The sequence below is a fragment of the Aegilops tauschii genome, chromosome 6 (assembly GCF_002575655.3).
Source record: "Aegilops tauschii subsp. strangulata cultivar AL8/78 chromosome 6, Aet v6.0, whole genome shotgun sequence".
Classification (NCBI taxonomy): Eukaryota; Viridiplantae; Streptophyta; class Magnoliopsida; order Poales; family Poaceae; genus Aegilops; species Aegilops tauschii.
This window is the reverse complement of record NC_053040.3, coordinates 372,353,344-372,366,892: the sequence shown is the minus strand read 5'-3', so window position 1 is coordinate 372,366,892 and position 13,549 is coordinate 372,353,344.

Here is a 13,549-nt window from a genome sequence, read left to right as displayed (position 1 = left end):
ATACCCGTACTCAATCGAGCCGGCCTCGGGGCCCCAGCCTGCATCGTCGATGTAGAGCTTGCCGCGACGACTTTTAGTCATCCGGCCCACAGCGTAGCCCTTGAGTCCTTCGAAGCCGCCCTCTAAGAATTCAAAACCATCGTGCGATAGCCCCACGGTGGGCTCCAACTGTCGTGGTTTTGTCACGGCAAATGTCCTAGAGAAAGGACTTAGTCGTGGAGCCATCGCTATGGGTTAACTTAAAGGGGTTAAAGCGGACAAGGGACGCAAGAGAGTTTATACTGGTTCGGCCCCTTGCGGTGAAGGTAAAAGCCTACGATCCAGTTGTTGTGGGATTACTTGGGTTTCGATGATGAAGGAGCGAATACGCTTTGCCTGAGTCTCGAGTTGTCGTCTGTTCTCCCTGAACCGCCGCCGGGTCATCCCCTTATATACATGGGTTGACGCCCGTCGGTTTACAGAATCCCGATGCCGGCTCATAAAAGTGTCCGGCTCGGTCTCTGCTCATTCTATCTTACAACACAAGTTTACATATTAATACCGGTTTATGTCTACAGGCCTTAAACCGGCTTTGGGCCCTGGGCCTTCATAAAGCGTCACCGTCTGTCTTCATGGGCTTCAGATATAATGAACTACTTATGGGGTTAACCCGGCCTCTCCTGGTCGGTTTACACCCAATGGTAATATCCCCAACATTAGGCCCCAGATTGATTTGAACTGGTTCATGTCAATCCTCAATACTTAAGAAAATTTCTTCTTCAACATCTTCACATAATCTTGTAAACCGCCATGACGTCACCTTCTAGGACTATGGTAAACCGCCATGACGTCATCTGTTATTTAAAACTGTATATAACCCATCCTCATTAATGGGCCTCCGAGGATCGAGGCAACAGAGCTGTCACACACCCCATTTTTCGGGCTCCTCGATTCTCGCACCTGTCTTTTATCCTTTTGCCTTTATAAATAGGGCCAGGGGGTCTTTCCATCCCCCCCCCCCCCCCCCGTATCTCTTCACCTCATCTTCTTCCTCACGCTGCCCGACCTTTGGAGCTCCGCCGCCACCGTCGACCTTCATTTCTGCCTCCGCAACGGCCGCTGCATCAACCTGACCAGACGAGAAACGTGCGGCGCTCCTCCGCTGTTCCCTCATTGTCAGTGAGTTCTTCCTTTCTTTGCTCTAGATCCACCATTAGGGTTTCAAGGTTCATCGGAGTCTATCCAATCTCCGCCATTGTTCTTTCCTGTTCCTTTCATTAGCATAAACAACTAGCTGGACCCGATATTTCTTACGCGGTCGTAGCCAAAGTGATTGAGCATCACTGAAGAGATTGATCCTGCGTGGATCCGACGCTTGTTACCTTTGAAGACTGTGCTTCTTCCAGACGGTTAGGCATCATGGTCTAGAGCATCCAAGAGGAATTGTGGATCGCCGAGTGACCGAGTTTGTGAAGGTTTGGAAGTCACCTGAAGACTTACCACGAGTGATTGGGCGAGGTCTGTGTGAACTTAGCTCAAGGAGAATACGGTGAGGACTGTGTGTCCTCAGGTTTAAATACCTAGCCACTCCAACCAGACGTACAACTGAGACACCAGTTGGAACTGGTCTACCAAATCATTGCCTTCACCAAGCTTACAGGTTCTATTTCCTCAACTCTTTCACTTCCTCAAATCTGTGTTTGAAGACTTTCCTCAGTTCAATTTCTTCAGTCTGTTTGTCTTCATCCTGTGTTTACGCTTTCTGTACTTTGTGCCTTGTCTTCATTTCGTCATGATGACTATGCCTATGTTCTGTTACGTTAACTTTTGAGTACTTATTTCGCTGCAAGTAGTTCTTCGCTAAGAAATTTCCTCACCCGCAAATTCCTCAGTGAAGAATTCATAAAAATCGCCTATTCGCCCCCCTCCAGTCGATATAACGCATCAGAGCAAGGTACTCCCTTGTTCTGTGTGATTTTGGTTTAACCGCCTGGAGTTTTGTCGACCGCAGGTATGAAGAAAGTGACATGCCCCATCTTTGACGGTCACGATTATCCCAAGTGGAAGGCCATGATGAGGAAGTGCCTCATGGCTATGAACAGCGAGCTGTGGACCGTCACTGAGATTGGTCTTACCGATTTTTGCAAAATGGCGGAAGCTGATGACATTCGCAAGTACACTCTTCTCAACCTCACGGCGAACGACGTCATCTGCTCCTGTCTGTCTCAAAATCAGTTCAGGAACATCATGCATCTCGATCATGCAAAGCTTATCTGGGACCGTCTCTTTGAGGTCTATGAAGGTCATCGAACCCGTCATGATCCTTGGTTTGAGGACTTCAAGGAATCTCTCAATGCGATGACATTTGAACCAGAATCATCATCTTCTACACCATGCCTTATGGCAAAAGGTGCAAAGGTAACTGAATGCTATCTATCCGAATCCAACGATGATGATTCTGGTGATGAATTTGGACCTAGTTATGTCAAACTTGCTTCCCTTGCCACTAAACAGCAAAGAGCTTTGGAAAAAGTTTAATACATGCTAAATAAGAGCGATGATATGTTGGGTGAAGAAATGGATCAGTCGAAAGCTTTGGCTGAAAGTCTTCAGAGACTTCAGTCTAAGTTTGACACCCTTCAAGGTCATCATAACACTCTCTTATCTGATCATGAGAAGCTTTCTTATGAATTTGTTCAAAGAAAGCAAGATCTTGAAAAGCTAAGAGTGAGTTATGAAGATCTTCAGAAGGAGCGCGATTCATTACTTGCTCAACAAATCAGCGCTTCTCAGGAAGAATTTGTTCCTCCATGTTTGAAATGCATTGAACGTGAATCTGGTAATTCTTCACATGAATGTTCAAATGCTACAAATTCCTCAACTGTCTCTGCTATCACTAACTCCTCATCTGAGGACATTGCTAGTATCACTAATGATGCAGGACTGAAGGAATTGTATATGACAGGCATGTACAAAAGCCTCAAAGGGCATCAGACTCTTTGTGATGTGCTTAAAAAGCAGATCCTCAACAGGAACCCTAGGAAAGAGGGTATTGCCTTTGAGAGGAAACTCAATGCTGATGGCACATATTGGAAGCCTGAGTAGTACCCCAAAACCTCATGGGTTGCCGCAAAGGGACCTCCAGTAGATCCATCTACTTTATCTGGCTTTACATGTGAATCTCCTCATTCTTCAGATGAGTCATTTGACTCCAACTATAAACTGTTCAAAAATCAGAATGGTGAAGTATTTGCTAGATATGTTGGCACTAACTGTAGGAACGGTTCTCCTATGAAGAAAATCTGGGTTCCCAAAAGGTGCCTTGAAAATCTTCAGGTGAATGTCATCATGACACCACCAGTGAAGAATAGGAACCCCAGATCAAATTCTTCATATGGATCCAAGTCCTCATACGGACCAAATTCCTCACGTGGATCAAATTCCTCAAAAGGATCAAAGTCCTCATATGAATATTATCGTGCTAACACCTCTGTTTCGCAGGGAAGAGCTAAGGGCCATGAATATGAGCATTATTCTTCTAATCATTATGTTCATAAGTCCTCGAAGAATTTCCCTGCTTATTCATATGCTTACCCTAACTCCTCTTATGTGAAACGAAGTGGGCTGGCTTCTATGCCACCTTTCTCGTATGGAGCTCGCAGAGTGATGAACTCTTTGCCACCCCTTCAGATGTGGGTGGTGAAGAAAAGGAACTAATCTCTTATGCAGGGTCAGGTCGCCAGACGTGCTTAAACGTCTGAAGAATTTGCTCGAGACCTAAAATTGCCTGAAAGGACACAGGCTAATCATGAAGAAATGAACTTTCATTTCTCACGTCCTCTTATTGTTTTATCTGTTCTATTGGTTGATGAAATTGATCTGATGAATTGATGTCATATTCTTCACTGATGAAGTATATGAGTTCGTAAGTTGCACTAATTCATGTGCAGGATGATCAACCCAAAGCCAATGAGTGGGTCCTTGATAGTGGATGTACAAATCACATGACTGGTGACAAGAATCTATTGATGGATGCTCCCTTATATCCATCGCATCTAAAGCATATCATCTTCGCTGACAAAGGCAAAAGTCAGGTATTGGGTCTAGGTAAGGTTGCGATCTCAAAGGATCGACACATGGACAAAGTCATGCTTGTCGAGTCCTTAGGATACAACCTCATGTCTGTCTCAATGCTTTGCGATCTTGATATGGTTGTTGTCTTTGGCAAGTATCGTTGTGTTGTAATCATAGAAGCTGACAATTCCAAAGTCTTCGAAGGCTTTAGGAGAGGAGACTTGTATATTGTTGATTTCTCTATAGGACCACAACCAGCCGTATGCCTACTTGCAAAAGCTTCAGAAGGCTGGCTATGGCATCGACGACTTGGTCATGCAGGCATGAGGAATTTGCACACGCTTGCGAAGAAGAAGCATGTCATTGGCATTGAGAATGTCAAATTCCTTAAGGATCACTTATGCGGAGCCTGTGAAGCTGGAAAGATGACCAAGGCCAAACATCCAGCAAAGACAATCATGACTACCACTCGACCATTTGAATTGCTTCATATGGATCTCTTTGCTCCTAACCATTATTCTGCAGATACAAATGATGCATCTCTATATGGCTTTGCTATTGTTGATGATTGCTCTCGTTACACATGGGTACATATTGTCACTTACAAACATGAGGTGCAGGAAGTCTTCAAACGATTTTCCTCGAGGGCTTCAACCAACTTTGGTGTGAAGATCAAGCACATCAGGAGTGACAATGGAACTGAGTTCAAGAATTCTGGTCTTGATGACTATCTTGATGAACTTGGTATTACTCATGAGTTATCTGCTCCTTATACTCCTCAGCAGAATGGCGTCGTGGAACGCAAGAACAGGACTCTTGTTGAGATGGCTCGCACTATGCTTGATTAATACAAGACGCCTCGTCGTTTCTGGATTGAGGCAATTGATACTGCTTGCCACATCATCAATAGGGTATATCTTCACAAATTCTTCAAGAAGACCGCTTATGAACTCCTCACTGACAAGAAACCCAATGTGAGTTATTTCAAAGTCTTTGGTTCTAAATGTTGGATTAGACATCCTCATCACAACTCAAAATTTGCACCGAAAGCACATGAGGGTTTATGCTTAGTTACGGAAAGGACTCGCACACCTACAGAGTCTTCAATAACGTTCACCACAAAGTTGTTGAAACTGTAGATGTGCGGTTCGATGAAACTAATGGCTCGCAAAGAGAGCACCTACTTTCTGTGATAGATGAACCAGCACCTGAGGAAACTATCAAGTTCAAGGCTACTGAGGATGTCATTCCTACCGAAGAATCTGCTGAAGAATTCATTCCAGAACGTGAAGAACGTCGAGCTAATGCACCTGAAGAAAATGGTGCTGAAGAAAATGTTGATCAAATTCCTCGACGACAACCAGCTCATCCTCGCATTGCAAACGAAGTGCAGATTGAGAAAATCATCGATGACATTGAAGCACCAGGTCCTCTCACACGATCAAAAGCTTCACATTTATCTAACTTTTGTGGGCACTTTGCTTTTGTCTCTATCACAGAGCCCACTAAGGTAGATGAAGCATTTCTGGAGCCTGAGTGGATTCAAGCTATGTGAAAGTGCATTATATCGACTAGAGGGGGGGTGAATAGGCGATTTTTATGAATTCTTCACTGAGGAATTTGCCAGTGAGGAAATTCCTTAGCGAAGAACTACTTGCAGCGGAATAAGTACTCAAAAGTATGCATAGCAGAACACAAGCATGGTCATCATGAAGAAATGGAGACAAGCACAGAGTACAGAAAGCGTAAACACAGGATAGCACAGGATGAAGACAAACAGACGGAAGAAATTGAACTGAGGAAATTGAGAAAGTCTTCAGTCAAAGTCTTCAAACACAGATATGAACAAGTGCACAACACAGTTATGAGGAAATGAAAGAGTTGAGGAAACAGAACCAGTAGGCTTGGTGAAGACAATGATTTGGTAGACCAGTTCCAACTGCTGTCTCAGTTGTACGTCTGGTTGGAGCGGCTAGGTATTTAAACCTGAGGACACACAGTCCTCACCGTATTCTCCTTGAGCTAAGGTCACAAAGACCTCGCCCAATCACTCGTGGTAAGTCTTCAGGTGACTTCCAAACCTTCACAGACTCGGTCACTCGGTGATCCACAATTTCCTCTTGGATGCTCTAGACCATGACGCCTAACCGTCTGGAAGAAGCACAGTCTTCAAAGGTAACAAGCGTCGGATCCACACAGGATCGATCTCTTTAGTGATGCTCAATCACTTTGGGTTTGTGGGTGTTTTGGGTTTGGGTTTTCCTCACTTGATGATTTTCGCTCAAAGTCCTCGGAGGATGGGATGCTCTCAAATGACAAGTGTCAGTTTCTCTCGGAGCAGCCAACCAGCTAGTGGTTGTAGGGGGCGGCTATTTATAGCCTAGGGAGCAGCCCGGCATGATAAGACATAAATGCCCTACAATGATATGACTGTTAGGTGGGTAGATATTTTGGGACAGCTGGCGCACAGCACATCAACGGTCGGAAATTTGAGTATCAAATTCCTCAGGGCTATCATGTTCCTCACTGTGTAGGCAATCCGCACTGGCGAATTCCTAACTCCTCAGTCAGAACAAATTCCTCAGAGACCAGAAGAACTTCGTCTCTGTCACTGAAGAATATGACTGAATTGTATGAGATTTCCAATGGCTTCACTCGAAGGGATTGGTAGGTGTAGGATTTTGAGTTGAGCATCACATGGAAATTTTTCCTTAGTATTTCCTCGACCCCCTTTTACAGTACGGTGTTTCCTATGACTCAAGAAGGAGAATAAGAAACTACGAAAACAAAAGTCTTCACGCTTCATGTTCCTCAAATGAATACCAAGTCTTCAAGGTCACACCAATTTCTTCACTTTCAAAGTCTTCAGAAAGTCTTCAGTCGAAGAACTTCATTTTTAGGGGTCGACTTTCTCTATAACTATCAAACTCCTCATAGACTTATAGACCTGTGTACACTCATAAACACATTAGTCCCTTAACCTATAAGTCTTCAATACACCAAAATCACTAAGGGGCACTAGATGCACTTACAATCTCCCGCTTTTTGGTGATTGATGACAATATAGGTTAAGTTTTCAACGGGGATAAACATATGAAGTGTAAATACTGATATTGAGGAATTTGATTGCAAGATATAGAAGAACTCCCCCTGAAGATGTGCATAGTGAGGAATTTGCTTTTGAAGCAATGCACACTTGAAGAGTAAAATCATGGAGATCTCCCCCTATATCTTGTAATTCATACACGTATTTGACATAATATATGAAGAATTTGAAATGCATGATGAAATATGGTGACTGATGTAATTCAGCATGCGTGCAATAACATTAATGAGGAATAAGCATGCAGAAGAAAACAGCAAAAGTATCAGGCCACCATAGAGTCTTAAGTTTACAACCCGATCCAACAAAGTCATCAGAAGAACGAGAGTTGTAACTTAGAAAAAAACACCCATATAAGATAGACCCGCTTGAAGACTAACTCAAATTTCTACCCCTTTGTCATCGAATGACCAAAAGGTTCGAAAATGAGGACTAACGTCCCTGAAGAATATCAAGTTGATGAAGGAGCGCCAGCATTGTTGGGGTCGTTTGGTGGAGTAGGGCCTGCCGCAGTGTCGTCCAAGTCTTCATTTTCATCGGTGTCGCGCGATGAAGAATAGGAGATGGCGAGATGGCCACCAAGGAAGGAACTTTGACCTTCTTGTATTTCTTTGGTGGAGGTGCAGACTAGTCAAAGTCCTCCTGGAGACCCATTTTCTTCAGATCTTCTTCGCCGTAAATGTGAGACAGAACAGCCCAGGTACGATTGAGGGTTTCATGAAGGTAGTAGTGATTTTTCTTCACTGCATTGTGGGTAGCAGTCATGTTGTGAAGAATTGAACCAAACTGATGCTTGACCCATTTGTGATTACGATCAACCTTCTGGTGAAGACTGAGGAGAAGCTCACAGTCAGTCATCACCCTGGGAGCTGTGCCTTGAGGATTTGGCTTGGTGGCATTGGCGACAGAGTCATGGGTGGCAGAGTCATCATTGGTGGAGTAGGATGCAGCCTTGCGAAATTTACCATCCAATGGACGAATGCCTTCATCAATGACAACAGTAGCCTTGCCCTTTTCATCAGCTGAGGAAAATGTCCGTTTGAGGACTTCAATCAGGGGCAAGTAGCTGCAATGGTTCAGTGTGTCAGCTTTGTAGTTGAGTGAAGACCTTGTTCTGATGAATCTCATAGTCCACGGGGCATAAGGCTTCAACTCAAATGGTGACATTGCGACATTGGCCAGAGTCCTCATGAAGAAATCATGGAAGTTGACAGGAACGCCATGAATGATATTGAAAAGCAGATTCTTCATGATGCCAACGACTTCTTCTTCATTCGAGTCGTGGCCCTTGATAGGACTCAATGTCTTCGTCAGAATGCGATAGACAGTCCGAGGCACATATAACAACTCCTTCACAAGGAATTTTGTTCTTGGGGCCTGACCTGGCTTCAAAGGCTTCATCAGCACTTGCATATAGTGATCTGTAAGCTCAGGTTCACTGTAGACGCAACAAACAGCTTCAAGGGGAGGACTGAGAGGTAAAGCCCAAAGCAATTCAGTAGCTGGTGCTTTGTAGTGAGTATTTTCAGACATCCAGTCCAGCACCCATGAATTCACATCTTCAGAGTCTCCGGTGATGTGCAGAGTTGCATAAAATTGAAGAATGAGTTCTTCATTCCAATCACAGATGTCAGTGCAGAAATTTAATAGTCCAGCGTCGTAAAGAACACTGAGGACTGGCCCGAAGCACGGCAGAGATTCCATATCCACGTGAGGAATGTGCTCATGATCGAAGACTTTGTCTTTGTTGAACAGCACTGAGGAATAAAAATTTGCCTGGCTGGCAGTCCAGAAACGCCTCATCCTAATGCGAGCAGAGTCATAGGTGTTGTAGTCAGTGAAGAATACGTGCTCGCCGAAGAAATCATTAGCCTTGAATTTTTGCTTCCTTGAGAATGGATCCTTTGGCTTGGGCAGAGGAGTGTCAGTCAGTTGCATGACAACCTCAGGAATCGCAATCTCAGGTTCTTCAGGCTGAGGAATTTCTGGTTCCTCTTCAGTGGCAGTCTGGGTCTTCAATTCTTCATTTTCATGTTCTTCAGCACTAGTGGCTGGAACTTGTTCATGAGCTTCATCAGATCCCATTTGAACTGTAGTTGCCGGGGACTGAGGAATTTGTTGCAATGGAGTGAAGAGTGGAGAGTTGGGGTGCTGACTTTCCCAGAAGTCATCATTCATCACTGGTGTGGTACAGCCAATGTCCACATCTTCATCTTCCATTTCTTCAACGCCAGCCTCTTCAGCAGTAAACTGAGGCATAGGCGAGGAAACTGTGGGGGTTGAAGGGATTTTATCCACTTCAATTTCTTCATCCATCTGCTCTAACGAAGCAACAGAAGGATTTTCTTCATTAGATCCGCTAGGGATCACATATTCTTCATCAAAAGGGACGATTTCCTTTGATGGCATGGAGGAAACTGGAACAACATCAATTGGATTAGCAAATGAGCTTGTCAATTTTTTCATCTTCTTCGATGCTGAAGAATCTGAAGGAGCTGATGCTTTCCTTTTCTTCACTGCTGCACCCTCTGCAGCCTTGGTCTTCTTCACATCTGATGCACATGGAAGGATTGGAGTTGGAGTAGGCGCAGGAGGAGCAGGGGAATGTGGTTGATTTTCTTCAGGCACAACTGATGAAGTTGCCCTGACTTCTTCATTTTCTTCAGGCGCACCACTAGTGGGTGCCCTGGCAATTTCATCAGAGGCTGGAATGCAGTCATCAGCCCTGGAACTTACATTTTCTTCAGCAGCCTGATTGTCATCAGCGGTGCTGGCATGTTCTTCAGTGGGCTGAGCAGATGCTTCAGCCTGAGGAATTTCTTGTTGCGATGGGGCTGCAACATTTGAGGTGAACATCTTAGTCAGTTTAACAAACCTGACCTTGTCTCCTTTCCAATCAGCATAGTAAGCATTGAAATCAGCGCTGAGGGTTTTGATCTCAGACTGGATCTTCACAAGTTCATCAGTTGTCATAGAGACAACGTTGTTCTTCAGGAATTTCTCCTTCCTGTACTGTGCTTTCTTGAGCTGCCTGGCCTTCTCAAATTTCCATTTTTCTTCTTGGATGAAGGCAGTCAGCATATGACTTTGACCAGGAGTCAGCTTGAAGTCAGGTATAGGAGTGTTTGGGTCCTTGTGCCAGAGATCAATGTAATCGAGGATCAACTTTGGATCCAAAAGCAGAGGCACATTTGTGCCCTTGGCTCTAGCGGCCCTGACATGCCTATCTCTGATGATTTCAGCAAGTTCTTCATCATCAGCTTCGTCTTCTTCAGATGGCACTTGGAAGGCGACCTGCTTCTTGTGAGGACTTGGGCGAGAGCCTCGTCCAGCAGTGGTCTTAGTCTTCAGCAGAGAGGGTCCTGTTGAAGAATTTGGTGCAGCTAAGGAACTAGTTGAAGCTCTTGAGGCAATAGAGACGCCTGTAGTCCTTTGGCACGTGGCAAGATGCACAGGTGCTGAGGATTTGGTCGGAGCAGCTGAGGACTTTGAAGGGGCAGGAGCAGCGTGAGGAATTTGCCGTGAGGGCTTAGCTGAGGAAATTGGCCGTGAGGGCATTGAAGAAGAGGCACTTGGCTTGTGCGCAGGCTTCTTTGCCATGGATTTCTTCGGCCTTACACAGGCCTCAGCAGCAGCAGCAGCAGAATCTTCATTGAATTTCTTCACCGCATCTTTTGCCTCTTTGGCCAGCTTGGCCTGGCGCTTGGCCCATTCTTCAGGAAACTCCTCACCGCGTTTGATGCTAGTGGGATCTGCTTCTTGGCCAGGTGTCAATGGTGGTCTTGAGCATGGAGGAGTAACAGCGAATTTCTTCATGTACTTTGGAGTCACATATCTGTACTCCCTCCACTCTCTTGCCCATCTCCTCTCTATCTTCTGAATGTGCACCTTGCGCTGATTTTTATCCTCCTCAAGGGGTGTGCAGTACCCAGCATAGATGTCCTCAGGGATTTCAAAAGCAGTGTTGACCTCAGGCCTCTTTCCTCCTTTCTCTGGCTTCTTACCGTCAGCCATTTTCTTCAGATGAGGAATTTGAACAATGGAATTCTCTGAAGAAGTATGCAACTTTTCTTCGAGGAACGCTGCAAATGAGTTAAGTTGATGAGAACCTAGTGATTCAGCAGCAGACATGAGTACCTGTGAACAGAGTATAGTTGCGAGGAATTTGGAGAGGTCATATGCGTTCTCAGAAGGTTTTTCAAAAAGAACAAGTTTGAGGAATTTGACCAGATGAGTCTTGAAGAATTTCACTAAGCGTTCTTTGTCTTAGGTTCCAAAGTTGTATAGATCGAAGATCCACATAATTGGGAATCTTGAAGAAAAATGATGCTTAGAGAAATGAATCAAGAACAGATGACATGTGAGGTGTTTAGTGTGTGGAGAATTTGAAGAATAAACACCTTTGAAGATTTTGCAGAAATCATTTGAATCAAAGAGGGCAGTAAAAGTGACTTTTAATTACCCTGAACGAAGAACACGACGAACTGTGAGGTGGAGAAGTGAATTTCGTCTGTGCAGATCTTCCACGCCCTAACTCGGCGGAGGAAGACGGTTACGGCGGCGGCGGAGTGAAGATTTCTGTGGCCGGCGCGAGTACGGCGGCAACGAGGTCGAGGCAGTGAAGCTCTTCCTCACCGGCGACGATGAAGTAGCGGCGGCACTAGGGTTTGAGAAGCTTGAGCTGGAGAGAGGTTGAGCGAAGTAAAGGCAGTGAGGAAGGGGAGAGGGGGTATTTATAGCCACGGTGAAAAATTGTTCGCCCGAAGAAATTGGACGAACGTGCCCCTGACCCTTCTCATTCGCTTGACATGTGTCACCCACGTACTGAGAAGTGGAGATCGTGTTAAATCGTGGGTGAATAGATAAGTATTTCGTGGGATGCGGAACGGTTTGAGCGGCAAAGCCAAAAATTTGGATAAGATACGTTAAAAATTCCGTTCGCAAATTCTTCAGCTGACAAGGACACAGTGAAGATTTTGAACGAGTTTCAAATAGAACGCACATGAAGAATTTGTGAATAGATTGGGTTGAGTATAGCAAAGAGGGGGAAGAGTCCGATCACATTCACTTAGCAGAAATAACAACTTGAAGAATTAGCAATAAGTGAATGTTGTAGAGGACATAAACTCATATATATATATATATATATATATATATATATATATATATATAGCCAATGAAGAAAAACGATGGAAACAGTGAAGATTTTGCAAAGTTGAAGATTTTGAACAATTGAGGAATTTCAAAACTAAGGAAAAACTCAAATTGAAGATTTTCAACTTTTGGTGGTGGCGTGACCCACCGTATAAGAATGATGATTTCAGACACCGCGTACAATTGTCGTGGGGCTCTGAGAATCAAATTCTTCATTAATTTCTTCACACTTAGAGTGTTATTCTTCATTGATTGAAGAAAAAGGTTTCTTCATGTGTTGCACATCTAAGTCATCAATTTTGCATAAGTGTTAGGATGAGTGTCCTTTTCAAAGAACATTCGAAGATTCTAGGATATTTAGCTCACACCGCAACTTGCTAAATCTCTTCTCATCCAAGGGCTTTGTGAAGATATCGGCTAGCTGTTCTTCAATCTTCACATGCTCAATAGAAATGTCGCCCTTCAACACATGATCGCGAAAAAAATGATGATGAATCTGAATGTGCTTTGTCTTCGAGTGCTGAACTGGGTTGTGAGCAATCTTGATGGCACTCTCATTGTCACAGAAGAGAGGCACATTCTTCACGTTGACGCCATAGTCCTTGAGAGTTTGCTTCATCCACAGCAATTGAGCACAGCAAGAGCCAGCAGCAATGTACTCAGCTTCAACAGTAGACAGTGATACGCAGTTCTGTTTCTTCAAGGACCAACAGACCAAAGATCGTCCGAGGAAATGACATGTACCAGATGTTGACTTGCGGTCCACACGATCACCAGCATAGTCAGAGTCAGAATATCCAATGAGATCAAAAGCCGAGCCCTTGGGGTACCATAATCCAAGTGTTGGTGTGTGAGCTAGATATCGAAGAATATGTTTCACAGCCTTATGGTGTGATTCCTTCGGTGTAGCTTGAAATCGGGCACACATGCAAACACTAAGCATAATATTTGGCCTAGATGCACATAAATACAATAAAGAACCAATCATGGAGCGGTATACCTTTTGTTCAAAGTCAATACCATTTTCATCAGTGCACAGATGGCCATTTGTGGGCATCGGAATTTTGACGCCTTTGCAATCTTGCATGCCGAATTTCCTCAGTACATCCTTGAAGTATTTCTCCTGAGATATGAATATGTCATTGCGCTGTTGACGAATTTGAAGACCTAAGAAGAATTTAACTCTCCCATCATAGACATTTGATATTCTTCACTCATCATATAAGCAAATTCATCACT